This window comes from Acanthopagrus latus, chromosome 11 (genome assembly GCF_904848185.1).
Source record: "Acanthopagrus latus isolate v.2019 chromosome 11, fAcaLat1.1, whole genome shotgun sequence".
NCBI lineage: Eukaryota > Metazoa > Chordata > Actinopteri > Spariformes > Sparidae > Acanthopagrus > Acanthopagrus latus.
Window position 1 is genome coordinate 30,140,725 of NC_051049.1, and position 21,640 is coordinate 30,162,364.

A 21,640-nucleotide genomic window follows, 5' to 3' on the forward strand; every position below is an offset into this window, starting at 1 on the left:
TTCACTCGAATGTGAATTGGATACATGTTTTTGACTGATACGAATACATAAAAAAAATAAAACCAAAATAAAACATATTTTCTGTCCTGCTAAACTTGACAGAATAAAATAAATATTTATTTATTTAACAGAACTGTTCTGCTTAAGTGAAAACAGTATAAAATAACAGAAAACAATAGAAATTTGTTACTTTCTTGCTGACATATAGTTCATGTGTAGTATATCAACTGCCTGTGCAGCATAAATTATGCACGTTACATCTATCTATCTATGGACTGTTTGAACTTTCGTGTGTTAGGTTGTATATGTATGTATACAGTGTAGTGTGTATTCTTGATCTATTATTCATCCATGTATTACTTTTATGTATTACTTATCAATTTTATGTATTCATCTATCAGTTGTATGTGATTACATTTCCTCCATGCTGTCTCCACACCTACAACCCTCCTTTTAACAACACCTTCTTCACACGAGGTCAGGCATCCCAGGATGACTCTAGGAAGGAGGGAGGAGGAGAACCAATACACCCTGACTTTTCAGCCCTCTTTCTGTCTCCTAAAATGAGTCACAAATTAACCTTGCTTCTCCAAAAAAGCCTTTTTTCTCCACTAGCAGCCTCTATTGACTACTGGGTGCAGAGTCGAACAAGCCCGTGCCGCGGCAAACAACGAAGCAGACTGTCATTCAGATCCAGAAGTGTTTTGCACACAGGCCATGTAAGCCAAACAAATTGAAGGAGGCTACAGAGGAATCACCTGACATAAAGACTGCAGTTGGGTGGGCCACAGAGTCCTTGAGAAAGGTGGCAGGCACTGCACAACAGCCAGATGAAAAGGAGACTGGGCCTGCATCAAATTATCAAGGAAAGTGCAACAGCACTGACCAGAAGACTGATACTGCAAAAGTAAGGTTATGGGAACCCTGAGCTTAATCATCAAGAAGGGAGAGATCCAGAGGAATCCTGACCACATGCACCAGCTAAAGGTGTCTGTTAATTTCCCAGGATTCACCTTGACACAGCCAAAGGAGACAGCAGAGGTCAGACAGCAGAGGTCAGAGGTCTGAGCTTTGAGCAGACAAGAGCCACACACATACACACACACACACACACACACACACACACACACACACGCATGCACCCACACACACAGACAGACAGAAACACAGTAACACACATGCACACACACACACACACACACACACACACACACAAAGAGGGAAACACTGATTGACTGTTAAAGACTAAGCTTTGCTTTCTAGCAGTATTAGATAGTTTTAGGGCTCTTAGCAAGTTTGATATTTAGAAATATAAAAGATGCACATTCTGTTGTTATCCAGTCAAGGTCAACTGTTAGACTAGGTAAAAGAAAATATCTGAATTAGGGGTTCCGGTAATGGCGGCTTGCTGAGAGGACGTGCTCGCTTCGGCTCCGCTATCTTTCTGTAAAACTCTGGACAATACTCGGTATATGAGACAATAAATGTCGTCTAAGGACAACTGTGATGCCTTACACTAAAAGAAACTCAAAAACCACCAGCAAGCCACCGGTTCAATCGAAGTTATCCAACTTCACTCCTAAGCTGAGCCTTGAAGTTAGCCAAGAAGCTAACAAGGCTAATACAAGCACATGCGAGGCAATGGAGGAGGAAAACAGCGAGCTGACTGAGAAGAGAATGACGGCCGAAGTAGGCTCAGACGTAATACTTGCTGCAATTGCAAACTTGGAATCTGATTTTTTTTTCTCCAAACTAGATGGCATTTTGTCAGCAATAGAGAATGTGAAGAACGATGTTAATGAGTGTACTGAACGGGTCAGTGAGGCGGAAATCCGGATATCCACAGCAGATGACAGCATCGCCAGTTTGCAAGCCAGCATTCAAGCTCTTGAAAAAAAACAAAATAAGTGTCTCGAGGAAAAAGTGCTGGATCTGGAGGCCAGATCACGACGATCTAACTTGAGACTGGTTAATCTACCCAAGGGCGCAGAGGGAGAGGACGCGTGCGCCTTCTTGGAAAACTGGCTGCCCGAGGTTCTGAACCTGGCACCGTTATGCACCGCTCTGATAGTGGAGAGAGCGCATCGGGTCGGAGTGAGGAGTACATCTAATACTGCTGCACCAAGGACTCTTATCATGAAGTTCTTAAATTACAAGGATAAAACGACCGTGATAAAAGCTGCCAGGGCAAAGAGACCAATACTATTCAAGAACCACCAGGTGAGACTGTACGAAGCCCTCGCAACCGGCTTACACAAAAAACAGAAAGAGTTTGACGCTGTGAAACAGCAGCGCCGAGCCATGGGGATCCGATACGGCATGATTCCTCCCGCACGGCTGTTGGTGACACACAACGGACAGTCTCGCACCTTTAACCAGCCAGCTGAAGCACAGAACTTTGTTAAGAATCTGAGAGTAGAAAGTGGACCTGGGTAAGATAATGTAGTCTCCATCACATTACAGTGTAGGCCTATGGATATGGGTGGTTGAATACTGAGCCTTAAGTTAACTAACAATAAAAGATGAAAAAGAAGGAGATAAATAATTTGCTTACTATGTTTGACATATGCTGGCCCAGAGGCTCACAGCAAATATTAATACTGTAGCCTAATTTTCTGAAAATATAATAACGAGTTTCCTGTGTAAATAGCGGGGTGGGGTAAGAGGAACCGTGTTCAGGCACAGTCGGTTGATCCTCACTTTTGTGTGGAACAGCCTTTAGCTGTTAGATAGGTACCATGCATGTAGGGGGGAGGGAGTTGGGTAACAAAGTTCAAAGTTTAAATTAAAGGGGGTATATTATTATTATGGATGTAGTTTTTAACACCCAGGTGTTTTTTGTTTCTCTGTTGTGACGATCCCTCCTCCCAGGCACTAGGTGTCCCCGTTCCTTGTCGGCTGTGCTTTGCAGGTGCTGAGTGGAGGGTCGTCAGCTGCATGAGCTACACCTGGGCCAGCTACACCTTTGTTGTCACACACTCACACATGGTTTCATGACTGATACTGATTGCTACACGTTTTGCCTTGGTTGATTTATGTGTCTGGGGCCATTGGAAAGCGGAATGTCCTGTTAAGTCCAGTGCTAAAAGTGGGTTTGGTAGTGTGCATTCCAAGCCTGTCACACTTGCTGCTTCAGTCAGAAAGATCGGTTCTCCCTGTGTCATTTCCTCATATGAAAAGATAGAGTCTGGAGCAAACTGCAGCTTGGAGCGGTCCAGATTCTCAGCTTTTGTGTCAGACGGCTATGTGTCACTAGTAAGGAGTGGTATCAAGGTACCGGTGAAAATCCTGAGAGATACTGGAGCCTTTGATTCATTCATTGTGAGTTCTGCACTGTCTTTTTCTCAGGGAAGTGATATGGGAGACTACATTTTGATGAGGGGAATGGGTTTAACTGTGTTGCCTGTTCCATTGCATAAATTGGAACTTGACTGTGGGTTGGTTAAGGGCGAGGTGACTATGGGGGTACGTCCCGCACTACCAATTCGAGGCATTCACATCATCTTAGGGAACGGTCTGGCTGGTAGCCGGGTGTGGGCTGATGTTCCGCCAGCTCCGATAGTGACCCCTTCTCCCTCTGTTGCTGCACCTGATGAGAGTGTGCTGGGTTTTCCTAGTGTTTTCACAGTTTGCGCAGTTACACTATGTGCCGTGGGGAACAAAAACCTGACGTTGAGCACAGTAGTGTAGAGGAGAAGGGGGCTTTCTTTATATCTACACCTGACTCTCTCTTGTCTGTTTCCCGCAGTGACCTGTCAGCAGGGCAACGGGCTGATCCTACACTTAGTGAGCTGTTTGACAGAGTGCTTTCGAAGGTTGATGGGCAGAGTGCTGCAAAAGGTTATCTACTGCAAGATGAGTTGCTGGGGTGAAAATGGGTGCCACATGGGGAAACTTTTGTAAATACTCCTGTTTTGCAGGTTGTTGTCCCATCCAAATTTTGGGAGGAGGTTCTGAGAGTGTCGCACAACCAGTCAGGACATATGGGGGTCCGTAAGACATACGACTATGCCCTCAGGTATTTTTTTTGGCCTCGTATGAAGAGGGATGTGTCCGGATACATTAAAACTTGTCATACTTGTCAGATGACCGGAAAACCTAATCAGAACATTAAGCCGGCTCCTCTGTCTCCTATTCCAGTGATTTCGCAGCCATTTGAGCATCTGATAATTGATTGTGTTGGTCCCTTGCCACGTTCAAAATCTGGAAGTAACTATTTGCTCATAGAAATGTGCCTAAGTACCAGATATCCAGCTGTGTATCCACTGCGTACCATTACAGCTAAATCTGTGGTCAAAGACACAGTTTATTAATGGTTTCCGGCATCGATTGTACGTGGCTGGGGAAAGGGCTAAAGAAAGTTTAGCCTCAGCACAGACAAAAATGAAGAATCTGTATGACTGTAATGCTGAAATTCACCAGTTCAGTCCAGGTGACCAGGTTTTGGCTTTGTTACCACTGGTCGGTTCTCCATTTCAGGCTAAATTTCACGGTCCGTTCACAGTTTTGCGTCAGGTTTCTGAGCAGAACTATCTGTTGTCAACACCAAAGCGTAAAAGAAACACTCAATTTTGCCATGTTAATCTGTTAAAACCCTACTACACCCGAGGGTCACAGTTTTGTGCAACAGGGGGGTGGGCAACAGCAGACAGTTAAACCGGTGGTAATGGCAGAAACTGTGGCAAGGCATTCAGGTGCCAAATTATCAGGAGATGAGGATGATGCGGTGGTTTCACCTGATGAGAGCTTGTTGCGGGGCCAGTTAAAGAACTCAGAAACGCTGTGTCATTTGGAGTCATTGTTTGGACATTTGTCCAAGGGGCAATGCGTAGAGTTGTCGGCTCTGATTAACAACTATCTGTGCTTGTTTGGTGATGTTCCAACTTGTACACATTTGATAGAGCATGATATTGATGTGGGTGATGCACAGCCAATTCATCAGCGTTTTTACAGGGTGTCTGAACAGAAACGCCAGGTAATGGAGAAAGAAATTAAATACATGCTTGACAATAATATTGCTAAACTTTCATCCTCCAGCTGGGCGTCCCCCTGTTTGCTGGTGGACAAGGCTGACAAAAGTCCCAGGTTTTGTACGGATTATCATAAGGTAAACAGGGTTACTAAACCTGACGCGTTTCCACTGCCACTCATAGAGGACTGCATGGATCAGGTGGGCTCAGCTCAATTTGTCAGTAAGTTTGATTTACTTAAAAGGTTATTGGCAGGTTCCACTATCTCAAAGAGCTAGAGAGATTTCAGGTTTTATAACTCCTTTTGGTCTTTTCTCCTACTCTGTGATGAGCTTTGGATTGCGGAATGCACCGGCAACCTTTAAGCGGCTCATGAACATGGTTGTGTCTGGGCTAGATGGTTGTGTGGTGTACCTTGATGATGTTGTTATCTACGGCGATACTTGGGAAGATCACGTTGACAGTGTTAGGTATAGGGTTAGGGTTAGGGTTAGTATATATATATATATATATATGTATGTGTATATATATATATGTGTGTGTGTATATATATATATATATATATATATATATATATATATATATATATATATATATATATATATATATGTTACGTGTGGCCAAGTTAGTGCCCTGTGTGTGTGTGTGTGTGTCCTCTGTCTCCGCCCTGCTCTGCCTTCCTGAGCTCAGGTGTGGGCAATCACCTGAGCAGATAAAAGGAGGCAGTATCAGGGCGTCTCTCTCTCTCTCTCTCTCTCATTACAAGTATGTTGCAGGAGGAGGGAGGTTGCGCTGGCCTCACAGTCTTTTGCTATTTTGTTTCTGCTTTGTGGTTGATTTGAGTTTGGGTTCAGTTCCCTGGCCTGTTAGAGTGCCAGGGCTTTGTTGTTTTAATTTGGGTTTGAGTTCCTGGTAGTCCTGTTTTCGTATCTTTTGTTTTCTTTCTCTAAATAGGTTTAGTTGATTAGGCAGCTTTAGTTGGGAGGATTCCCCAGATGCGACGGTCATGGCTGGTCTGGGGTCTCCTCTCTCTTTTTTTTTAGTTTGGCCAGGAACTCTTGCCCTTTTTCTTTTGTTAAATAAAAACCTTTAACTTGACTGTGTTGAGTCGGCGTCCTTTATATGTTACTGGCCTCTTTTGTTCGAGTCTTTGGTTGTGTTTAGTTTGGGGCCGTAACATATTTGGGGGCTCGTCTGTTCCATGTTGGGTCTTCTTTTGTGGAGTCCAACTGAGTGACAGTGTTTTTGTACAGGTTGTGCAGGCCATATCTGGGTGACTTTGTGGTGTGCCTTGTTGTCATTGACACATGTTTTTTGGGCTTGTTCTTGGTTTTGTGATGTTTGTTCAAGCTGTCATGTTAACGTGTGACGGCACTATCATTTATAGTACGGCTTGGTTTGCAGAGTTTTTACAACCTGTGCTTTGGTGTGTTTGTTAAACTGTGCACTCGTGCACCGTGGTGTTTTTTTGGTGCTGTTTTTTTTTCTCTGTTTGGCCGGTGTGTGTTCTCCTCACGTCATTATGGAGTTTAATGCCGAGAAATTTGTCACACATCCGACACTAGAGGAGTTTAACTCTTGTACAAAAGATCATTTAATTTCTCTGGCCAGTTTCCTTGAAATCCCTGTGTCTAAGCAGATGAAGAAACAATCTATTAAAGCTGAAATATCATCTGTATTGTCAAAAAAAGGTCTTCTGCCAAGTGAAGTGACTGTAGAGGGTGCAGGTTCAGATGTGAGTGAAGCGGTACGTCTCAAAGAGCTGGAAATTGAGATGCGCCGATTAGATTTGAGAGAGAAGGAGTTGAGTAATGAGATGGAGGTGCGGAAGATGGAGGAAGAAACAAAAAGGCAGGTTCGACTGAAAGAACTGGAAATGCAGCAGTCCCCCCCATCTCCGTTTCACTCCTCCAGTGGTTTTGACATCAGCAAATGCATCCGTTTCGTTCCGTCTTTTAATGATAAAGATGTTGATAAATATTTTACCTTGTTTGAACGTGTTGCTAATACATTGCAGTGGCCCAAACATGTCTGGACCTTACTCTTACAGTGTGTGTTCACAGGTAAAGCTCAGGATGCCTATGCGTCTTTGTCATCAGAGCTGAGTCTGGATTATGAGCACGTTAAAAAGGCGGTGCTGAGGGCATATGAGTTGGTGCCCGAGGCATATCGTCAGAAGTTCCGATGTTTTAAAAAGTCAGATGACCAGACATATGTGGAATTTGGCCATGAGAAAGAAGTTTTGTTCGATCGTTGGTGTCATTCTCTGCAGGTTTACGATTTTGATAAATTGCGTGACTTGATGCTTGTAGAAGACTTTAAAAATTGTCTGCCTGAACGGATTGTGACACACATCAACGACCGTAAGGCGCTGAATGTCTCTGAAGCTGCTGTGCTGGCGGATGAGTACGTTTTGACACATAAGGACCGTTATGATAGACCACAGCCCCCCCTGCATCCAGGCCCCCTGTGATACAGAAGTCCAGTGGGGATGGGGGCGTGACATCAGGGGTTAAGGAGAGTGACCGGGTTTGTTCTTTCTGTAAGAAACATGGTCATACTGTTGATTACTGTTTTGCATTAAACAAAAAAACAGGTCTCCTAAAGCTGTCAATCTATTAAAAACCGAACATTCGCTGGATCAGTTTCCAAGTGGTTCCAGTTCATCTTTTTTCCCTCCTGAACGGTCTCTTCCTGATAAACCTGATGATGTGTTCTTGCCTTTCATTATGAAGGGTTCAGTCTCACTGATTGCTGGGGGACCAAAAGTTCCTGTCGTTATTTTGAGGGACAGTGCAGCTTCTCAGTCTGTCATTTTGAAAGGAGTGTTGCCTCTGTCTGAGACATCTTCAACTGAGTCAGCTGCACTAGTTCGTGGATTTGACATGCAATTTGTGGGAGTTCCGTTGCACACCATTTACCTGGACTCAGAGTTGGTTACGGGTCTTGTTGTTGTTGGGGTCAGTGATGAGTTTCCTGTGGGGGGGGTGTCTTTCATACTGGGGAACGATTTGGCGGGTGGGAAGGTCCTACTTAATCCTGAAGTGACAGCTGTGCCCCAGTCTGAGTGTTCAGATGACTTGGTGGAAAAGTTTCCAGGAGTGTTTTCCATCTGTGCTATTACCCGCGCTATGGCAAAGAAGCAATGTAAATCGCTGTCTGGGTCTGGTGATGGGGAAGTGGAGCTGGGTGATAGTGTTGTAGCTGACGGCGATTTGTCTGTTTGGCCTGCCTTTTCCTCCCCAAACCCGGTTTCTCCCCTTCGTCCATCTCCCCCTACTCCAGCGGAGGAGTCGGAAAGTAAGCTTTTTACATCACGCGAACAGCTTATTGTTGAGCAGCAGTGTGATCCCACTCTGACTTCTCTTTTTGGGGGTGTGGGTTCTGGTGATGAGAGTGGGGGTGGGTCTCCCAGTTACTTTTTGAAAGAGGGTGTGCTCATGCGTAAGTGGGCACCGCCGCAGCTTGATCCTCAAGATGACTGGGGGGTTGTGAAGCAAGTTGTAGTACCACAGCGGTTTCGCCAGGAGGTTTTGAAGCTGGCCCATGATAATCCTTTGGCTGGCCACCTTGGTGTCAATATAACATATGACAGAGTGTTGCGTTGTTTTTTTTGGCCAGGCCTTAAAGCTGATGTGCGTCATCATTGTCGGACCTGTCATGTGTGTCAGCTGTCTGGTAAGCCCAATCAGACGATTCCCCCATTTCCACTTTACCCGATTCCTATTGTAGGAGAACCTTTTGAACATGTCATTGTGGACTGTGTAGGCCCTCTCCCCCGCACAAAGGCTGGAAACCAGTTTCTCTTAACTATTATGTGCTCTACCACTCGCTTCCCCCAGGCCATTCCCCTGCGTAAGATCACCGCTCCTGTTATCATTAAAGCACTGACTAAGTTATTTTCTTTGTTTGGGTTGCCTCGGGTGGTACAGACAGACCAGGGGACAAATTTTATGTCCAAGGTTTTTGAACAGGTCATGAAACAGCTTGACATGCTATGCTACGCACTTATTGCCTTGAGTATAGTAAAGACTGGGATGAAGGTGTCCATCTGCTCCTTTTTGCAGTGCACGAGGTGGTACAGGAATCACTGGGTTTTAGCCCGGCAGAGCTTGTGTTTGCCCATACTGTGCGTGGTCCACTGAAACTGCTTCATGAGAAATGGGTTGGTAATCCGGAACCACAGAATCTGCTCGACTATGTGTGTGATTTCCGCTTAAAACTTCACCGTGCCTGTGAGCTGGCTAAAGAGAACATGGCTCTTGCGCAGGGCAAAATGAAACGCTGGTTTGACAAAGATGCACAGAGCCGTAGTTTCAGTCCAGGTGATAAAGTGTTGGTGTTGTTGCCCATTCCTGGCTCCTCGTTGCAGGCACGTTATAGTATATATATATATATATATATATATATCTCTATATATATATATATATAGACACACACAGACACATATATATATATATATATATATATATATATATATATATATATATATATATATATATGTATGTGTATGTACACAGTCACAAGGTTCAGTAGAACTGGTGCATTAAAAACTAAAATAGCCAAAATCATGGCTGATGGTAATGGTAAACACAGTTACACACGGGAGGCAAGGATAAAGGGAAACAAAAAACAAGCTTTATTTTAAAGCTGATTCCAAAAATCAAAAGCAGACAAAACGGGGGCAAGAGGCAAAGTAACGACCAAAAACAGCAAGGCAAAGTAGCAACTAAAAGAAAGCAAGACAAACGTCAGAAACCAGAAATCAAAATCCAATGAACACATACCATGGGGACATGAAGACCATGAACAGGAGCATGAACGGGAGCATGAATGGGAGCATGAACGGGGGGATGAACAGGCAAAGACAAACAGAAAACAATGACTGGACAAGGAGTGAAGGAAACACACAGACTAAATACACAGACACTAATGACAAGGAACAGCTGAGGAGAGAGGGGAGGGAGGAAGCTAGGTGTGATAACGAGGGGGAGGAGCACAGAGGAGCAGACCAGGAGGGAACAAGGCTGACAGACAGAGGGAGACAGAGGGCAGACCACAGGAAAGACTTAAAGGACAAGAGACACAAGAGGAAAAACAAAACATGACACAGGACATGATACACCGACATGAATCAAATACAAGAAACCAAAAACCAGATAAAAAAACACAACACAAACAGGAATCATGACACAGGTAAACATTGGATGGGACTACTCAGTTGAAGCAGTACACAAAGCACAGAAAAAGACAGACATGAGTGTATTGCACATTACAACGCCAAAAGAATACCACAGCTCATGCCACTGCCAGGAAGTCACAGAGGTGACTGTCCAGATATGTCATAATCTTTTGCTCTTTGTGCAATGCACATGGCAGGGAAATTGGATGGATGGAGTTCCAACTCTCAAATATGCCCATAAGGAATTAAAAAGAATGACAGCTATGTAAACTTGATAAACTAATTTTCCTTTTCTGTGTAGCACGAGGAGGAGTTGGAGTATGTAAACCAAAGAAATACAACCAACATGACAGATGTGGTGCGGCTGGTGATATGCAGCAATGAGACCTGGTATCTGGCCACCAATGGGGGCAATGCTGCCACCATCAAAATCAGCCAGGAAGTCATCAACATCATGGATGGAGGACCAAATGTAATTCAGTCAAATGTGCCAGCAAGGCTGTGAGCCTGGCTGAAGTTGCTGTCAACTCCTGCAGTGGAACAATCCAAATGGATACAACAGAACAGAGGTATCCGTCAGTACCTGCACCCTCCAGGAAAAAGGATGAGGAATCAACACAGAGACTACTGTACAAGGAGAGAGACAGGTTGACAGGTTTATAAATGATGTTCCGACAATTGTACGAAGATCCTTTGTATTCAACATAGTTATGTGGGGTCAAATGTTGTAAATGTGTTGTGATGATGAAATGAGTGTTTGATAAAGGTAAGCGGGCGCTCATTTGCGAAGGTGATGTCAGAAAGCTGAGTGCCGTGAAAAGCACAAGAAAGGTGTGGTTTACAGGAAACCAGTAAGTTCATAGGGGCTCTGGTGTAATGTTAGCCTCAGGGCCACCACACTAACCAAGGCAACACCATGGGTAATATGGCTAACAAATCACCCAAGCGTGTCATAAGTCCGGCTGCTAAGATTGGATAGAGCTCTCACCTGTCTTTACCTAATTGGATCAATGGAAAAAAATAACAGAAGAAATAAAAAATTTTCACAAAAACAAAAGGTGGTGTAAGTGTTTCATGATAATGATCTAGAAACTGTTGATCTAGTGTTCAGTGAACTGATCTAAGAAGGACTATTGTCACAAGGTGTGTCTAGATAACATTCTAATCCATAGAGGTTTAAGAATTTGTCTATGTAATCTTGTGCTTTTCTTTAAATTAAAATAATAATAATAATAATAATAATAATAATAATAATAATAATAATTAAATTAAATTAAATTAAATTAAATTAAATTAAATTAAATTAAAAATAATTCTATGCTGTATTCACATAAGCACAAGTCACCAAATTATGTATGCTTAAAAAACAAATCTAGAGGTATTCAGTGGCGTCATTTACCAAGAGTTTGATTCACGTGTGTTACAGTCACAAAAGTGCCTTCAAAAGGTTAATTACAATGTGTGATTTATTGCTGTATGTACTCATAATCTGTTTGCACCCACAGAACAGGTCAGATGGTGGGCCACATAACAGGGAAGTTACCTCTCTGGAACAGTTAAGGAGAGGAAGTTCCCCCTATCATGTTGCCAGGTCAGAATAGAGATCTGTCAATGAATATCACTGGGTCATTTGAGGGCTGGTCCAGAAGATGGCTCAGGGAGAGCTCTTAACTATCATCTTGATGGTGAATCTGGGAATCTGGGTCATGATCATGCATAGATTTGGGAAATATCCTGTGCAGTCCCAACTGTGCTCTAATAATGAGTTTTGAGACTGATTACCAATGTTTGAGTTACCCTTCATAATAACAAGTGAGTGAGCAGCAGGTGCAGCCACAGCTCACCCAAGGTCACAGATAGGGGCCTGGGTGAGACACTTTGTACGCTTTAAGGAACACAGACAAAAATGCCTCTGACTTAGTCTCTGAGCTGTCTTGCCTCTGGTTTGGACTTTAGCAGATTCACAGGGTCTGATAGTGGAATAACTGGACAGATAACGAAGGTAGTCTCTCACTACACGGTGGAGTAGGTAGCATGTCGAAGAGGTGTGTTTCTGCCAAATTTATTTTCAAGTGTTCAGTGTTACACCTCCACAAGTGAAAAGGATGTATCTCTCTTGAATACAACATTATTAACACAAAACATATCCACACATTGTGTGTGTTCTATCAGTAATGGTCAACAGTAGTCCACAGCAGGTCTAAACATTCACACATGTGACATGCTCTCAATTAAATCAATAACAAAGTAATAGAAAAAAAACACACTTTGTGTTCTCAAAAAACAAAACAAAAAAACACAGCAAAAACATAACACACACAGAATTGCATGCCCAATGAGATGAACATAGTGATGCACTCTCATAGAGCCATAACGTATCCACATTACGCATGATCAACAAACTATTAGGCTTAGCAGCAGAGTAAAGTACACAACGATATTGCTGCTTACCTTTGCGCACTGCGGGGCTCTCAATTTAAAGGGCAAAACTGCATGGCTTGGCCTTGAACGCATTTATTATTTCATCAGAGTCCAGTTTCTCCGCAAGCTATTTTTCAAACATGAGCAGTGAGATGCTATTCAGTCTCTCTGAGAGCATTGTAGCTCTGCTGGTGGTTTTAATCCTGTTTACAACTGAAAACAGGCGCTCCACAGAGCAACTTGTAACAGGCAATTTGGCTGTTTGGCTTTGCATATGTAAGTTTAAAGGGGACACCTTCATCCCAGTCTCTCCCTGTATGATGACAGTACTTACGCAGCATGGACTTCAGAGTTTGATGCCAACGTTCTAGCACCCCCTGTGACTGTGGATGATACGCGCTAGAGACTGAATGAGTGATGCCTAGAGACTGCAAGTTTTGCCTAAAAGATTTCAACAGGAAGTTAGTTCCTTGATCAGTCTGTACAACTTTTGGTAACCCAAACGCGGTAAAGAACTTGGTCAATGCCCTTGTGATGGCAGGTGCAGTGATTTTTTGCAGTGGAATGGCCTCAGGAAAAAAAGTGGTAACACACATTACTGTGACCAAAAACTTATCAGACTTTGTCCTCGGCAATGGACCAACACAATCAACCAATATACGTCCAAAGGGTTCACCAACAGCAGGAATAGGGTCTAAAGGGGCTGGAGGAACAACCTGATTTGGCTCCCCCATCATTTGGCAGGTATTGCACATTTTGTAGAAGCCTGTTACTTTTGCCTTCATTCCTGGCCAGAAGAAATATTTCAGAATGTGATCATAGGTTTTAGTGACACCAAGGTGACCAGGGATGTTCATGGGCTACCTCTAGTACATGCTGCCAGTACACAGCAGGAATCTCTATCTGACACATTGAGGCCCAGTCACAAACTGCATTGGTTTTTCCTAGTGGTGAAATCCATCTCCACATCAACACACTTTTATCTATGAAAAATGACTGACATCCTCAACTGCTGCAAAACACTTCCTTAAAGATGGGTCACCTGACTGGGAGCTGATGAGTGCCTAACGGGTCAGCGGCAGCACATGAGCAGCAACAGGTTCTGCCCCACCTTCACACTTTTCTAGGCCTACAGTACAGTTCCCCTTTTCCTCCATAGCTGGCAGCCTGTCCTCAAATAAGGCAAAAGCAGAGTTAGACAGATCAACATCCTGAGCTTGTTTTCTGGCTTGAGCCCAAGTTAGCACGCTAGCTAAAAACACGTCAGGGTGACACTGAACCAGATCATCATGTCTAGATTCTGCAATATGGTTGTCAGCAACTTTGGGTGATGGATATACTTTACCCCCAGCTATGTCTTTACCTATAATAAAGTCAACACCATCGATGGGGAACGAAGAACGCAGAGCTACCCGTAAAAAATCAGTTTTAAGGTTAGACTTAAATGCGGTGAAGAGGTGCAGGTACAAACCCCATCCCAATACCTCTTACGATTTCACTCGCATCACAGGCAGACTCCTCATTCAAGGGCAGTACAGTGGAAAGGATGAATGACACTAATGTCTCGCAACAATGTGATGGGACGCTGATCACTTGCCTTTCCTGTGAGTGAGACAAATGCAGAGGAAATGAAAGGCTTAAAACACTAATCAGGTACTGTCTCAATGGTGGAGGGTAAACAACTGGCTACTGTTTTAGGAGGAGAAGAAACGTGCCTTATAATGGCGCTTTAGTGGGTAAGAGCGAACTCATCAGCAAGAATAGCAGCTTGCTGAAGAGTTGATACTTTCTGCTCATTTAAATACACAACAGTCCGCTCAGGCACACAGTTTATAATTCCTCCGACAACATCAGCTCACGTATCGAAACAAAGTCATCAGCCTCACAAGCTGAACACCAGCTGGCCCTGGCAAAGTCAGCGTATGTCTGGCCCGCTGTCTTTCTAAGGCCTCAGAAATGCTGCCTTTATGTCTCAGGCACCAGCTCATACACCCGCAGTATCGTGCTCTTTACTTTACTCTTTACTCATAAGAGTGGCTGTCCTCCACAGAAAGAGAAGCGCAAGCTTCCTGAGCTTTGCGTGTTAGTTTGCATTGTAATAGTATCGCCCACACATTCTTCGGCCAGTGCAGAGCAGCAGCAATGCGCTTAAATGCACCAAAAAAACACTCAACTTCAGACCCTTCAGAGACGGGGACCAAAGAAATGCTTTTACACACGCCAAATGTAACAGATGAATAAGACGAGCGCACACCAGACGAAACTGAGCTAGACCGTAGTTCCAACTTGTGCATTTTGACTGCGGTCTCTGCCTCCAATTCCATCTGCTTCAACCGGAGCTGAAATTCACGCCTGTTCCCGTTCTCCCATCTCCAGCTTGAGACGAGCTAAACGCTGCGTATATATTCTGGAGCCAGGGGTTGTTTCAAAAGACAACGGTTCAAAACGCAGCAACGTAATCTGCTTTTCGTCCCTGTCATCATGTTTTACACCGGGGGTTATGTTAAAAATATCTCGCTGCGGCTCAGTCGCTTCCGCCCCCAGAGACTCGGAGCAGACCTCCCCTGCAGACTCAGCCACAGTCACAGTCGCCGGTAAGCTACACATCCCCCTTTCCACTAATACGTCAACCATGGCAGCTTTCAATTCTTAAGGAAAGAGGTTGAAACCTGGATACCGTAGTGGTCGGCAATCGCAAATAAATCAACTTTCCTACAGTGTCTAGTTGACTCAGCATAGGCCCCTGCCACAAATTTCTCCACTCTAAACGCTGCCCTGCCTGCTATCACGCCGGCAAAAGCACTTAGCCGTGAGGCTAAGCTACAAACAAATTAGTCTGTAATCCACTCACTCTGTGCTAAACGTCATAATTATTAACAACGGATGCTACACACACAAACCAACCCAGCCTTACAAAAAAACAAACATCGCCCAGATCCTATCTAACAAAAACTAACCTATCTTCTGGAGTGTGCCGGGCTCGAGGCGACTTAAAAAGCAGAACTTCGGCGGCCAGAGCCCGAAAACGCCCACTTCCATCGGGGAACTTGATCCTCGCCTAGGATTTACTTCGAAAATAATAAAGGCAAAACAATAAACAAGGGCCGCTGTGCAACCCAGCTGGACACTTCTGTGTAACTGAGGGAGTTCTTAATAGTTAAATCCAACAAAACAACTTCCTTATGGAAGTGAAGTAAAAGAAGCCATTTAAACTAAACAAACCACTTGTAATGATTCTAGATTCATGTTTATGGTGTTATATTTGTGTCAAAAGTCAAGCGAGCTTTAACACATCTTCACGCATGAAGATCTCTCTGCGCACGTAAATTATTTCATGTCACACGCGCAGATTCAACTGTTGCGCACACTTGTTTGATCTTCGCGCACATATTTACTAACAGAGTGCAGAGCACAAGTTAAAATCAACAGCCACACGCACAACAACACTGTGCAGCAGTTTTGAGCATGCTGGCGTGCTCGCGCTCACTCTTGCTCACGCTCTCTCCCTCCTCTGTGCTCGCTCGCAGTGGAGCTCTGCTTGCTCAAAGCGAAGACTTTTGACACTTTGGGGCTGGAGACCAAGGCTGATGCCAGCCCTCTTGATTTGTCATTTTCCAGCCCTCACGTGGGTGCCTTTTCAGTTTCCTGCTGATGACAGCTTCCACCACAGACAGGAAGCTCAGTGGCAGACTAACAGGTGACTGACAAGTCTGGACTTAGAGCAGCATTGTAATGAGAACTGTGTACTAGTTGGAATCCATGTCAAATAAATTAAATTTTGATTTGAGTTCATTGCAAATAAGTGTAATTCTATCACTATTAATTGTGTTGTTATGTTAATGGCTTAGAGCTCTGTGAACTTTACTAAACCTGTACAAACCTGTACAGTCATAAAATTGTGATTTCTTTTTTTTTTTTTTTCAGACATGAAGGAGGCAGACTAACAAGTGACTGACAGTGATTTGCCAATTGACTACACAATAAGTCTGGACTCACAACAGCATTTTGATGATGATAATGCGATGATAATTGTGTTCTAATAGGAAATCCATGGCAAAAAATAAATAAATTTGGATTTGAATTCATTGCAAGTAAATGGAATTGGAAATGGAATATCACCATTTGTTAACTATTCCTACTTACTTACTCACTGATGCATAATTACACACTGTCTTGTTTTTTCCCAATGCACTTTATACCACAATGAATTCCTTTAAAACAGTATCTAAAGAAGTCAAACAGATCAGCACGTCAAGCTGTTTGGCTAAGGAGCAATTTAATCACCTACAAAGATTTTAATAACAAAAACATATTGGAGGTAATCATATTCAAACAATGCATTTGTACTTTTGCACAATTTCAAAAACCACACCACTTGGAACTTTAATTTTTTAAAATTAAAAACAGAGAACACAGAATAGATAAAACAATGCAAAAACCGAGAGAGGTTAAGTTGCCACTCCTCTCAAGAAGCCTCTGATGTCATTAGGAACTGTTTAGGAAAAAGACTGGTTCCTCCCCCACGGAGCTTCCAAATGCAGAGGGTGTGTTGGAGCAGGAGGCTCTGGCACCCTCCAGCAGGCTTCCATCATGCTGTGGAGTAAAATAAATATCATCAGGAGATTTATTAGGTTGAGGTTGGAGATTGCAGCAAAAAAAACAAACAAAAACAAAACAAAAACAAAACACACAAAATGAGAGGAAAAAACAAAACTTAAAAAGATGGCCATCTTGGAAGCATGAGCCAAGCCAAGAAGGTGAAAAAGAACAGTGGCCTAAGTTCAACATCAAGCAACCCCAGAGCAGTTGAAAGTGTTTCAGGATAAAGCCAGCATCACTGCCCCTCCACCTACCTGTATACTGCAAACATCACTCTTCCACCAACTACCAGAAGGCTACAGCCATTAACAAGAGACATGTAACATCCTCGTCGTCATCACTCCTGAGCTATAAGATCTTTGGTCCTTACTCTTCAGTTCCCCTGATGTGCAGCATGCAGCACCAATGCCGTATGATAACTTAAATTATTAATTGACCATATATTCATTAGTTACTAATATACATATCATACAAATATACAAACTCATCACCTATGTCATAAGGCTCACTTGTGCAATCTAAGATAATTTTTTTAATTTTTATTTTTAGCTGACATTGTCAAAAAGGTGATCATTCTGGTAGGTATTTAGGTAGGTCATAGTGGATGCTGCTGTGCTGCGCTGCATTATATTCATCAGTGTTCCTGATATTTTGCCCTCTCCATTAAAATACTTGAAGGCAAAATATAAGCAACAATTGTTGAGATGATGCAGTCCAGCACAGCACCACTACCCACTCTGACCTCAACAAATGTGCCAGGTCGGGGTAAAAGGGAAAACTATGGAAGGGAAAGGTGGACCCAAACGCAGTAACACCAGAGGCAAAATCAGGAGAACAAAAGGCGAGCTTTATTTAAAGCTGTTACAAAAACCAAAAGCAGACCAAAAGGGCAAAAGGCAAAGTAGCAAACAAGAACCAGACAAAGTAGCAAAGAAAACAACTAGACAAAGTACAAATCAAAAAATCAAAGTCCAACTCAAACATAGAAAACTCAAAACCAAAAACATACCAAACAGGACAGGAGCATGAGCAGGAGCATGAACAGGAGCATGAACAGGAGCATGGACAGGAGCATGGACAGGAGCATGGACAGGAGCGAGGAGCGAGGAGACAGAAAACAACAAACAGAAAACGATGACCGGACGAGGAGTGAGGGGAACACAGAGACTAAATACACAGACACTAATGACATGACGAGGAACAGGTGAGGAGAGAGGAGGAAGGAAGCCAGGTGTGATAATGAGGGGGAGGAGCACAGAGGAACAGACCAGGAGGGAACAAGACAACAGACAGAGGGAGCCAGAGGGGAGAACATAGGAGAACTTAAAGGACACATGAGGGCATGGAAAAATCAGAACATGAGACACAAGACAAGTAAAAAACAAAACACATAACACAACAAGACATAGAAAAAAAAGAACATGAAATCAAAACCAAAAACCAGACACAAGGACAATGCAACAGGAGACATGACAAAATGACACAAAGTAGATCAAACCCTTCTGATAATGTCAACAAAAACTGAACAAGATTTATAAAAGCAGGATTTATGGCACAGCTGTTGTACTGCACTGCATGACGTTGCACAGGTGTATCAAATAATATGACTAGTAGCAATGGTTACATGTAGTATGATTCCTTTAATGATATTGCAAGGTAATAACCATTTAGTATGATTTATCATGCCTGACCCACCTTGCTATGTTTTCAGTCTCACTGTGGTCCACTCAGTACACTCCTGGCCTGCAGCATCACTGGTGCCTCACAGCAAAGTGCTCCTATTTCAGGTTCCCAGATGGGAAGAATCATAATTTATACTTAATTACTCGTTTCAATTTAATTCCAATGCACTACTGACATGAAATTGTCATTCTTTAAACATTTTACCTTAAACAAGTCTTGCTCCGGCTATGTGCTCCGTAGGAATTACACTGAGCGGCGGTTAGCTTGGGCTTACTTCCGGGAACTTTTGAGGGGCTCCATGATCTGCCATTGCTGTGAAAAAAACTGAACCATTGCAGTGAACGGAGGTAGCACCGCTCTCTCTCTCAAGGCTCTCTACCCACATGGGGGTCGGAAAATAACCAATCATAGGAGGGCCGGGGTCAGCCTTGGTCTCTGCCCCAAAAGTGTCAAAAGCTCTACCGTGAGCAAGCACAGAGGAGGGAGAGAGCGAGAGCAAGCGTGAGCAAGCCAGCAAACCAGCCTGCTCAAAGCAGCTGCACAGTGTTGTTGTGTGTGTGGCTGTTGATTTTAACTCACGCGCACCTGCCTCTGCTGCACTCTGTGCGTGTGAAGATGTGTTATTGCTCGCTCAACTTTTGACACAAATATAACGCCATACTACATGTTCTGTATGTCGCGTTCTTGTATTTGGTTTTGTCTTGTGGTTTCTTGTATTTGATTTCCATGTTTTTGTATCATGTCTTGTTGTGTCCTGATGTTTTGATTTTTCATGCCCAACTGTGTCCTTTAAGGCTCTCCCCTATGATCTTCCCGCTGTCTTCTCCCTTTCCTCCTTGCATGTTTGTCTCCCCCGTCTGTAGTATTGTTCCCTCCATGCATTCCCCTCGTTATCTCACCTGTTGGTCCTCCTCACCTGTTCTTCGTCTTGTCATTAGTGTTTGTGTATTTAGTCTGTGTCTTCCCTGAGCTCTTTGTTTGGTCATTGCTTCTGTTTGCATCTGTCTGTTCCTGTTCCTGCTCATGTTCCTGCCTGTTTCCAGTCCCTTCATGGTGTGTTATGGTTTTGAGTTTTCCATGTTTGATTTGTACTTTGCCTTTTTCTTTGCACTTTGTTGAACAGTTTTTTGTTGCTATGTTGTTGCTGTTGTTGCCTTTTGACATTTTTTTTGTATCTGACTCCCTTGGTTTTTGTATTCAGCTTTAAATAAAGCTCGCTTTTGTTTCCCTCATATCCTTGTCCCTTGAGTAAGTGCATTTGGGTCCAAATCCTTTTAACTTTCCCCCTTTAACCCAACCTGACAGAGTGACCGGTCCAAATAAAAAGGACCCAGCAGACTACAGCAAACAGCTCCTTGACAATGAGGATAAATTGTGGGAGGATCTTGATGTCAAGACGGACATAAGGGAGATGCTACAGATAACAGCTGAGTTTTACAGGACTGTGCACTGTGGAATTCATTACTGAAATTGCTGATCTCAGGAGAACCTTGCTGGTCAAACAGCAGCACCTCCCAGCTAGCTCCCAGTGTTCCAGCCCAAACCCACACCTGAGCCCATGCCTCAGCACCAGCGCATGCCTCAGTCTCGAGGTAAAGAATCGGAGGTAAATGATGACTCTCATGCCTGCATGCTTTCAATTAGCATGTCTTGAGTGACCAGTAGCACAGCAATGAGATGCCTTCATGAAAGTCTTTGCCACATATTGGCCCAGCTGCAGCTCCAGCAATGAAAATGTAAAGTGAAACTTGAAAATGCAGTGGTCAACAAAGCTCTCTGTGACAGACTTAGCTTGTCAGGCGAAAAGGATGTGATGCGTAATGAGGACAATTTCGTTGCAGTATTGTCTGATGAATTCACAAGCAAGACAACCCCAAAGAGAAGCACTTGTGTCCACAAAAGTCATCAGTGTCTTCATTTGAGGTTATCTTCAAGTGATACCAATGGTGATACTTTAAAATGCAGTGCTCAGCATAACTACCCCAACAAAAAGCACTTACTGCAACGAAACCAAAGTCAGTGCTTTTTACTAGGGTGATAATAATGACCACATCTAGACCAAGGGGAGACGAACTACACATTATACCAAATGATATTGCACAGCTGGCTAGGTGACTTCTCTCTCATGATCTAGAAGAACAGGTTAACAAAAATACCCCACCAAGAAGCACTTACAGCATTCAGACATTCAGGTCGGTGCTCATGTTTGGGTAATGTTGGTGACAAAATATGATGCTGGTTACGTCAAAAGTTGTAGTTTTCGACTGCGGGTGAATTCACAATCAAGGCAACCCCAAAGAGAAGCTCTTATGTACACAAAAATCAGTAGTGTCTCCATTTGAGGTGGCCTTAGTCTGATTTCAGTGCTTTACCTGATGTCCTCATTACGCAGTTGATGATTCTGTTCCGATGAAAAGCAAGCGCCCCAACAAGTAGCACTTATTCCTCTTGTTTCTGGCATCTGCTTCATGTTGTTCCTGTTGCAGTGGAAGTGATGCCTCTCAGAAAGGGTTGCCCATCTTAACTACTCAGCCAAGACATTGTCACCATTTAACAGTTAACAGATGACGCTCATGCCTGCATTCTTTCAATTAGCATGTGTTGAATGACCAATAGGACAGCAATGAGATGCCTTCATGAAAGTCTTTGCCACATATTGGCCCAGCTGCAGCTCCAGCAATGAAAATGTAAAGTGAAACTTGAAAATGCAGTGGTCAACAATTCTCTCTGTGACAAGCGTGGCTTGTCAGGTAAAAAGGATGTAAATCAAGGTTTTCGGCAGTTG

General features: G+C 43.5%; 1 long non-coding RNA gene across 1 annotated transcript; it reads right to left on the bottom strand.

Annotated features, from left to right (window-relative positions):
* Positions 1-16,908: 16,908 nt before the first annotated feature.
* Positions 16,909-19,204, bottom strand: LOC119029021. Its single transcript, XR_005077882.1, has 3 exons — positions 19,060-19,204; positions 18,868-18,950; positions 16,909-17,166 (listed from the first exon to the last, which is right to left on the bottom strand). It is a non-coding gene; the product is annotated as an uncharacterized LOC119029021 (long non-coding RNA).
* Positions 19,205-21,640: the final 2,436 nt, after the last annotated feature.